Source organism: Rana temporaria (genome assembly GCF_905171775.1).
Source record: "Rana temporaria chromosome 9 unlocalized genomic scaffold, aRanTem1.1 chr9z, whole genome shotgun sequence".
Taxonomy (NCBI): Eukaryota; Metazoa; Chordata; class Amphibia; order Anura; family Ranidae; genus Rana; species Rana temporaria.
The window spans coordinates 126,883-137,500 of record NW_024404484.1 but is presented as its reverse complement, the minus strand read 5'-3'; the positions used below and the strand labels follow the sequence as shown (position 1 = coordinate 137,500).

At 54.7% G+C, this 10,618-nt stretch overlaps 1 long non-coding RNA gene across 1 annotated transcript in view; it reads right to left on the bottom strand.

Annotated features, from left to right (window-relative positions):
* LOC120921961 overlaps positions 1-10,224 on the bottom strand; it is a 12,338-nt gene extending 2,114 nt beyond the window's left edge. Inside the window, exons 1-2 of the long non-coding RNA XR_005745021.1 lie at positions 10,065-10,224; positions 2,755-2,876 (exon numbers count right to left, since the gene is read on the bottom strand). This is a non-coding gene — a long non-coding RNA (uncharacterized LOC120921961). The remainder of the gene's footprint in view (positions 1-2,754; positions 2,877-10,064) is intronic.
* Positions 10,225-10,618: the final 394 nt, after the last annotated feature.

Sequence of the window (10,618 nt, the reverse complement as noted above, 5' to 3'; positions counted from 1 at the left end):
ATAGGCAGTGTCAGGATACAGGCCGAGGTCAGCAATAGGCAGGCAGAGAGGTACAGGAACACAGAGCAGAGGCAGTGTCAGGATACAGGCCGAGGTCAGCAATAGGCGGGCAGAGAGGTACAGGGCAGAGGCAGTGTCAGGATACAAGTGTGAATAACCTGAATACAAACAATAAAAAATATAAGAAATATATGAGACATACAAATGTGACACAGTGATTTCAAACTTAAATCATATATCTAGATCAGTGTGTCAGCATACAATCCATATGCCACAGTGCTTCTATGAGAAAAATGGCTGTTGCTGCTACTGACCAACCAAATAGTGAAAACAATACGAAAGATATTACAAAAAAATATATTATATATATATATATATGTGTGTGTAAAAACCCAATATGCGGTACGCCAACTGCACCGTGAGTTGTCCAATAACCAATATTGGAACAAAATAAAATAAATATCAATAAAAGTGAAATAATTATCAAACAACCATACAAATGTGCAATGTGCTGGCTGCACTTAAAAATAGTCCAAATGACAGGCAATCTTGCTCTTATACAATAGGTTCCAGCAAACACAAGGTTCAATGTTGGTAATGCTGTATACAGGAAAGTGCCGCTATCTCTTCCACCCGACAAAGATGTGCCACCATCACCAATGGTTAAAATCAACACTCACCAGACCCCAGATATTATTAGGCTCCAAAGTGGTGTCTTTTCTTTGTCGGTCAGTGGGTGTTGCCTCCTTTTCCCTTTTACAAGGTGTCATCAATTCCTCAAAAACAAGGGGCTCATCATGGTGTAGTATATTAAAATATGTATTTATTTAAAAAAGGTAAAAAAATATAACACTTACAATATAAAGTGCCTCTGACCGGCACTGAGTGTCTTTGGCAGTGTCAACCGTTAAAAGCCGCTGACCAGCATTTAAGTGGCGTCCTAAGAGGTGTGCTTGCCCCGCTGTGCTCCGCATGTATTGCTACAAGGGGTCCGTGCGCGCTGGTGTGCTGCACCCTCAATGTGTGTGTCCAAACAGCCTCTACGCGTTTCGCTAGTTGCGTCGTCAGGAGAGCTCTCGCTAGTTGCGTCGTCAGGAGGGCTCTCCTGACGACGCAACTAGCGAAACGCGTAGAGGCTGTTTGGACACACACATTGAGGGTGCAGCACACCAGCGCGCACGGACCCCTTGTAGCAATACATGCGGAGCACAGCGGGGCAAGCACACCTCTTAGGACGCCACTTAAATGCTGGTCAGCGGCTTTTAACGGTTGACACTGCCAAAGACACTCAGTGCCGGTCAGAGGCACTTTATATTGTAAGTGTTATATTTTTTTACCTTTTTTAAATAAATACATATTTTAATATACTACACCATGATGAGCCCCTTGTTTTTGAGGAATTGATGACACCTTGTAAAAGGGAAAAGGAGGCAACACCCACTGACCGACAAAGAAAAGACACCACTTTGGAGCCTAATAATATCTGGGGTCTGGTGAGTGTTGATTTTAACCATTGGTGATGGTGGCACATCTTTGTCGGGTGGAAGAGATAGCGGCACTTTCCTGTATACAGCATTACCAACATTGAACCTTGTGTTTGCTGGAACCTATTGTATAAGAGCAAGATTGCCTGCCATTTGGACTATTTTTAAGTGCAGCCAGCACATTGCACATTTGTATGGTTGTTTGATAATTATTTCACTTTTATTGATATTTATTTTATTTTGTTCCAATATTGGTTATTGGACAACTCACGGTGCAGTTGGCGTACCGCATATTGGGTTTTTACACACACATATATATATATATATAATATATTTTTTTGTAATATCTTTCGTATTGTTTTCACTATTTGGTTGGTCAGTAGCAGCAACAGCCATTTTTCTCATAGAAGCACTGTGGCATATGGATTGTATGCTGACACACTGATCTAGATATATGATTTAAGTTTGAAATCACTGTGTCACATTTGTATGACTCATATATTTTTTATATTTTTTATTGTTTGTATTCAGGTTATTCACACTTAAGATTGGGTACATTGTGGCCCTGATATTTCACTTATGTCCATATTTCCAGAGATTAAATACCTCTGGATAATTAGATCAGCGCAGTAACATTTTTCTTCTTAGAGCACTATTGACCCCCACTAAGGGCACACAGTACTGCAGCAGATCACAGTTCACATTTATTTATTTATTTTCTTTTGCGCCGGTGACACTCACAACCAAGTGTCAGGATACAGGCCGAGGTCAGCAATAGGCGGGCAGAGAAGTACAGGAACACAGGGCAGAGGCAGTGTCAGGATACAGGCTGAGGTCAGCAATAGGCGGGCAGAGAAGTACAGGAACACAGGGCAGAGGCAGTGTCAGGATACAGCTTGTGGTCAGTCCGGCAGCGGAGTCCAAGACACAGGCTGGGGTCAGTAACAGGCAGACAAGGATCCAGAAGCTGGTCGCAGGCAAGGCGGGTCATACATTGGAATTTCGAGTCGAAGGAAAAAATCAGGAACCTGCTGAAGACCCCCAATGTCCACTTCATAGAGACCATTTTGTGGGGGTGCCGAGCGCACACGAGCGCTACACCCCCCGCATATCACGCTCATACGTGTCTAGTACTGCAATGTGAACCCTCCCCTCCCCCCCCCATACACACACATACAGCTCCTGCACTGGGTATTGCAGTCCAGCAGCACCAGCAGGGGCAGTAGTGAGACCACAGACGTCTACAATGTCCTATTAGAAGGATTCTTACCCGCGGCGGCCCCTCATAGTGGAGGAGAATCCCGGTGGCGGAGTGTCGGGACGTCCACGGTGTGTCGGCGGTGACTTCCCTCTGACGGCTCCTCCGGGGTTCTTCCTGTTTTCATCTTCCAGCTGTGAGGAGAAAGGAGAAGTGTTCAGACAATTTCCTCTTCCACCCAACCGAGGAAAAGTCACATGTGTGACGTCACCCAACCGGCAACTTACCAAATATAGGCGACCGCCACCGCGCCGCGAGAAGGAACCCCGAGCCAAGGAGGCAGAACAAGGACCCCACCCATGGGAGGGCGCCGCATAATCCATCCCCCATCCATAAGAGGGCAGCACCTAGTGACCCATCCATGAGAGGGCAGCACCTAGTGACCCATCCATGGGAGGGCAGCACCTAGTGACCCATCCATGGGAAGGCAGCACCTAGTGACCCGTCCATAAGAGGGCAGCACCTAGTGACCCATCCATGAGAGGGCAGCACCTAGTGACCCATCCATAAGAGGGCAGCACCTAGTGACCCATCCATGAGAGGGCAGGACCTAGTGACCCATCCATAAGAGGGCAGCACCTAGTGACCCATCCATGAGAGGGCAGCACCTAGTGACCCACCCATAAGAGGGCAGCACCTAGTGACCCATCCATGAGAGGGCAGCACCTAGTGACCCATCCATGAGAGGGCAGCACCTAGCGACCCATCCATGAGAGGGCAGCACCTAGTGACCCATCCATGGGAGGGCAGCACCTAGTGACCCATCCATAAGAGGGCAGCACCTAGTGACCCACCCATAAGAGGGCAGCACCTAGCGACCCATCCATGAGAGGGCAGCACCTAGTGACCCGTCCATAAGAGGGCAGCACCTAGTGACCCATCCATGAGAGGGCAGCACCTAGTGACCCGTCCATAAGAGGGCAGCACCTAGTGACCCATCCATGAGAGGGCAGCACCAAGTGACCCGTCCATGGGAGGGCAGCACCTAGTGACCCATCCATGAGAGGGCAGCACCAAGTGACCCGTCCATGGGAGGGCAGCACCTAGCGACCCATCCATGGGAGGGCAGCACCTAGCGACCCATCCATAAGAGGGCAGCACCTAGTGACCCATCCATGAGAGGGCAGCACCTAGTGACCCACCCATGAGAGGGCAGCACCTAGTGACCCACCCATGAGAGGGCAGCACCTAGTGACCCACCCATGAGAGGGCAGCACCTAGTGACCCATCCATGGGAGGGCAGCACCTAGCGACCCACCTATAAGAGGGCAGCACCTAGTGACCCACCCATAAGAGGGCAGCACCTAGTGACCCACCCATAAGAGGGCAGCACCTAGTGACCCATCCATGAGAGGGCAGCACCTAGCGACCCATCCATGAGAGGGCAGCACCTAGTGACCCACCCATAAGAGGGCAGCACCTAGTGACCCACCCATAAGAGGGCAGCACCTAGTGACCCACCCATAAGAGGGCAGCACCTAGTGACCCACCCATGAGAGGGCAGCACCTAGTGACCCGTCCATGAGAGGGCAGCACCTAGTGACCCACCCATGAGAGGGCAGCACCTAGTGACCCATCCATAAGAGGGAGGCACCAAGTGACCCATCCATAAGAGGGCAGCACCTAGTGACCCACCCATGAGAGGGCAGCACCTAGTGACCCATCCATGGGAGGGCAGCACCTAGTGACCCACCCATGAGAGGGCAGCACCTAGTGACCCATCCATGGGAGGGCAGCACCTTGTGACCCACCCATGAGAGGGCAGCACCTAGTGACCCACCCATGAGAGGGCAGCACCTAGTGACCCACCCATAAGAGGGCAGCACCTAGTGACCCATCCATGGGAGGGCAGCACCTAGTGACCCATCCATAAGAGGGCAGCACCTAGTGACCCATCCATTAGAGGGCAGCACCTAGTGACCCATCCATAAGAGGGCAGCACCTAGTGACCCATCCATAGGAGGGCAGCACCTAGTGACCCATCCATAAGAGGGCAGCACCTAGTGACCCATCCATGAGAGGGCAGCACCTAGTGACCCATCCATAAGAGGGCAGCACCTAGTGACCCATCCATTAGAGGGCAGCACCTAGTGACCCACCCATAAGAGGGCAGCACCTAGTGACCCACCCATAAGAGGGCAGCACCTAGTGACCCATCCATGGGAGGGCAGCACCTAGTGACCCATCCATGGGAGGGCAGCACCTAGTGACCCATCCATGGGAGGGCAGCACCTAGTGACCCATCCATGAGAGGGCAGCACCTAGTGACCCATCCATGGGAGGGCAGCACCTAGTGACCCACCCATGAGAGGGCAGCACCTAGTGACCCATCCATGAGAGGGCAGCACCTAGTGACCCATCCATGAGAGGGCAGCACCTAGTGACCCATCCATGAGAGGGCAGCACCAAGTGACCCGTCCATGGGAGGGCAGCACCTAGCGACCCATCCATGGGAGGGCAGCACCTAGCGACCCATCCATAAGAGGGCAGCACCTAGTGACCCATCCATGAGAGGGCAGCACCTAGTGACCCACCCATGAGAGGGCAGCACCTAGTGACCCACCCATGAGAGGGCAGCACCTAGTGACCCACCCATGAGAGGGCAGCACCTAGTGACCCATCCATGGGAGGGCAGCACCTAGCGACCCACCTATAAGAGGGCAGCACCTAGTGACCCACCCATAAGAGGGCAGCACCTAGTGACCCACCCATAAGAGGGCAGCACCTAGTGACCCACCCATAAGAGGGCAGCACCTAGTGACCCACCCATAAGAGGGCAGCACCTAGTGACCCACCCATAAGAGGGCAGCACCTAGTGACCCACCCATGAGAGGGCAGCACCTAGTGACCCGTCCATGAGAGGGCAGCACCTAGTGACCCACCCATGAGAGGGCAGCACCTAGTGACCCATCCATAAGAGGGAGGCACCAAGTGACCCATCCATAAGAGGGCAGCACCTAGTGACCCACCCATGAGAGGGCAGCACCTAGTGACCCATCCATGGGAGGGCAGCACCTAGTGACCCACCCATGAGAGGGCAGCACCTAGTGACCCATCCATGGGAGGGCAGCACCTTGTGACCCACCCATGAGAGGGCAGCACCTAGTGACCCACCCATGAGAGGGCAGCACCTAGTGACCCATCCATAAGAGGGCAGCACCTAGTGACCCACCCATAAGAGGGCAGCACCTAGTGACCCATCCATAGGAGGGCAGCACCTAGCGACCCATCCATGGGAGGGCAGCACCTAGTGACCCATCCATAAGAGGGCAGCACCTAGTGACCCATCCATAAGAGGGCAGCACCTAGTGACCCATCCATAAGAGGGCAGAACCTAGTGACCCATCCATGGGAGGGCAGCACCTAGCGACCCATCCATGGGAGGGCAGCACCTAGTGACCCATCCATAAGAGGGCAGCACCTAGTGACCCGTCCATAAGAGGGCAGCACCTAGTGACCCACCCATGAGAGGGCAGCACCTAGTGACCCACCCATGAGAGGGCAGCACCTAGTGACCCACCCATAAGAGGGCAGCACCTAGTGACCCATCCATAAGAGGGCAGCACCTTGGGACCCACCCATGAGAGGGCAGCACCTAGCGACCCATCCATGAGAGGGCAGCACCTAGCGACCCACCCATGAGAGGGCAGCACCTAGTGACCCATCCAAAGGAGGGCAGCACCTAGTGACCCATCCATGGGAGGGCAGCACCTAGTGACCCATCCATAAGAGGGCAGCACCTTGTGACCCACCCATGAGAGGGCAGCACCTAGTGACCCACCCATAAGAGGGCAGCACCTAGTGACCCATCCATGAGAGGGCAGCACCTAGTGACCCACCCATAAGAGGGCAGCACCTAGTGACCCACCCATAAGAGGGCAGCACCTAGTGACCCATCCATAAGAGGGCAGCACCTAGTGACCCATCCATGAGAGGGCAGCACCTAGCGACCCATCCATGGGAGGGCAGCACCTAGTGACCCATCCATAAGAGGGCAGCACCTAGTGACCCATCCATGAGAGGGCAGCACCTAGCAAACCCACCCATGGGAGGGCAGCACCTAGTGACCCATCCATAAGAGGGCAGCACCTAGTGACCCATCCATAAGAGGGCAGCACCTAGTGACCCATCCATGAGAGGGCAGCACCTAGTGACCCACCCATAAGAGGGCAGCACCTAGTGACCCACCCATAAGAGGGCAGCACCTAGTGACCCGTCCATGGGAGGGCAGCACCTAGTGACCCATCCATAGGAGGGCAGCACCTAGTGACCCATCCATAAGAGGGCAGCACCTAGTGACCCACCCATAAGAGGGCAGCACCTAGTGACCCACCCATAAGAGGGCAGCACCTAGTGACCCATCCATGAGAGGGCAGCACCTAGTGACCCATCCATGGGAGGGCAGCACCTAGTGACCCATCCATGAGAGGGCAGCACCTAGTGACCCATCCATGGGAGGGCAGCACCTAGTGACCCATCTATGGGAGGGCAGCACCTAGTGACCCATCCATGAGAGGGCAGCACCTAGTGACCCATCCATGGGAGGGCAGCACCTAGTGACCCACCCATAAGAGGGCAGCACCTAGTGACCCACCCATAAGAGGGCAGCACCTAGTGACCCGTCCATGGGAGGGCAGCACCTAGTGACCCATCCATAGGAGGGCAGCATCTAGTGACCCATCCATAGGAGGGCAGCACCTAGTGACCCATCCATGGGAGGGCAGCACCTAGTGACCCATCCATAGGAGGGCAGCATCTAGTGACCCATCCATAGGAGGGCAGCATCTAGTGACCCATCCATAGGAGGGCAGCACCTAGTGACCCATCCATAGGAGGGCAGCACCTAGTGACCCATCCATAGGAGGGCAGCACCTAGTGACCCATCCATAGGAGGGCAGCATCTAGTGACCCATCCATAGAAGGGCAGCACCTAGCGACCCATCCATAAGAGGGCAGCACCTAGTGACCCATCCATGAGAGGGCAGCACCTAGTGACCCATCCATGGGAGGGCAGCACCTAGTGACCCATCCATAAGAGGGCAGCACCTAGTGACCCATCCATAAGAGGGCAGCACCTAGTGACCCATCCATTAGAGGGCAGCACCTAGTGACCCATCCATAGGAGGGCAGCATCTAGTGACCCATCCATAGGAGGGCAGCACCTAGCGACCCATCCATGAGAGGGCAGCACCTAGTGACCCATCCATGGGAGGGCAGCACCTAGTGACCCATCCATAAGAGGGCAGCACCTAGTGACCCATCCATAAGAGGGCAGCACCTAGTGACCCATCCATTAGAGGGCAGCACCTAGTGACCCATCCATAGGAGGGCAGCATCTAGTGACCCATCCATAGGAGGGCAGCACCTAGTCAATCTAGGTGGTGCCCACAGTGCCAGTGACATGTAGTACCTCCTAGCTCTTGAAGCACTGTAGTGGGATGGTGGGACCCCCAGAACCATCCTCCCGATTTGTCATGGTTTTAGGTTCCTCACATAATATTTACTTCACAGGCCTGGTCTGCAGGGTGGCCGCGCCAAACACCTGTGAGGGTGATAGTCCCCTCCCCCCCATACCTGGTGAAGGTGATAGTCCCCTCCCCCCATACCTGGTGAAGGTGATAGTCCCTCCCCATAGTCCTTCATACCTGGTGAAGGTGATAGTCCCTCCCCCCATACCTGGTGAAGGTGATAGTCCCTCCCCCCATACCTGGTGAAGGTGATAGTCCCCTCTCCCCCATACCTGGTGAAGGTGATAGTCCCCTCCCCCCATACCTGGTGAAGGTGATAGTCCCCTCCCCCCCATACCTGGTGAAGGTGATAGTCCCCTCCCCCCATACCTGGTGAAGGTGATAGTCCCCTCCCCCCATACCTGGTGAAGGTGATAGTCCCTCCCCCCATACCTGGTAAAGGTGATAGTCCCCTCCCCCCCATACCTGGTGAAGGTGATAGTCCCCTCCCCCCCATACCTGGTGAAGGTGATAGTCCCCTCTCCCCCATACCTGGTGAAGGTGATAGTCCCCTCCCCCCCATACCTGGTGAAGGTGATAGTCCCTCCCCATAGTGCTTCATACCTGGTGAAGGTGATAGTCCCTCCCCCCCATACCTGGTGAAGGTGATAGTCCCCTCTCCCCCATACCTGGTGAAGGTGATAGTCCCTCCCCATAGTCCTTCATACCTGGTGAAGGTGATAGTCCCTCCCCCCATACCTGGTGAAGGTGATAGTCCCCTCTCCCCCATACCTGGTGAAGGTGATAGTCCCCTCCCCCCCATACCTGGTGAAGGTGATAGTCCCCTCCCCCCATACCTGGTGAAGGTGATAGTCCCCTCCCCCCCATACCTGGTGAAGGTGATAGTCCCCTCCCCCCATACCTGGTGAAGGTGATAGTCCCCTCCCCCCCATACCTGGTGAAGGTGATAGTCCCTCCCCCCCCATACCTGGTGAAGGTGATAGTCCCCTCTCCCCCATACCTGGTGAAGGTGATAGTCCCCTCCCCCCATACCTGGTGAAGGTGATAGTCCCCTCCCCCCATACCTGGTGAAGGTGATAGTCCCCTCCCCATAGTGCTTCATACCTGGTGAAGGTGATAGTCCCCTCTCCCCCATACCTGGTGAAGGTGATAGTCCCTCCCCATAGTCCTTCATACCTGGTGAAGGTGATAGTCCCCTCCCCCCATACCTGGTGAAGGTGATAGTCCCTCCCCCCCATACCTGGTGAAGGAGATAGTCCCCTTCCCCCATACCTGGTGAAGGTGATAGTCCCTCCCCCCATACCTGGTAAAGGTGATAGTCCCCTCCCCCCCATACCTGGTGAAGGTGATAGTCCCCTCCCCCCATACCTGGTGAAGGTGATAGTCCCCTCCCCCCCATACCTGGTGAAGGTGATAGTCCCCTCCCCCCATACCTGGTGAAGGTGATAGTCCCCTCCCCCCCCATACCTGGTGAAGGTGATAGTCCCCTCCCCCCCATACCTGGTGAAGGTGATAGTCCCCTCCCCCCATACCTGGTGAAGGTGATAGTCCCCTCCCCATAGTGCTTCATACCTGGTGAAGGTGATAGTCCCCTCCCCATAGTGCTTCATACCTGGTGAAGGTGATAGTCCCCTCCCCCCATACCTGGTGAAGGTGATAGTCCCCTCCCCCCCATACCTGGTGAAGGTGATAGTCCCCTCCCCATAGTGCTTCATACCTGGTGAAGGTGATAGTCCCCTCCCCATAGTGCTTCATACCTGGTAAAGGTGATAGTCCCCTCCCCCCATACCTGGTAAAGGTGATAGTCCCCTCCCCCCATACCTGGTGAAGGTGATAGTCCCCTCCCCCACATACCTGGTGAAGGTGGGTGTGTCCCCTCAGTCACTTCCTCGGGTTCCGCTGGGGGAGGGGGGTGACCATTCTTCTGCCCTCCCCCTCTGATAACGTCATCCCTTTCCTTCCCCTGAGAGAAACCCTTCATCCAATAGGAAGCGTCCTCCTCTCTCAGGCAGCGATGAGGTCACCTGATAAAGGACTCCTCCGGCGGCCGTCCAATAGGAAAGGTTCGTGTCTCACAGGCAGTGAGGAGGTCGCCTATGGAAGGACCCCTACAGGAAGTAAACAGAAGAGGAGCGGGTCATGTGACCGGGACTTCCGGTAAGTACAATGGAGGGGCGCGGAGGAGGGTTTATAGAGTCATTTGGGGGGAAATTTCTACCCTGGAGGGGCCAAAACACCTCACTTCCCCAGTCACAGGCCCGAACCCCCCCAATAACTCCGAATGTCGGGTGTCACAGGAAGTGAGGGGGGATCTCCCCAATGGGGACACCTTCTGGGTTCCCCTCACTTCCTGTTGTGTCTATGAGACAGGAAGTGAGGGGGGGTCTCCCCAATGGGGACACCTTCTG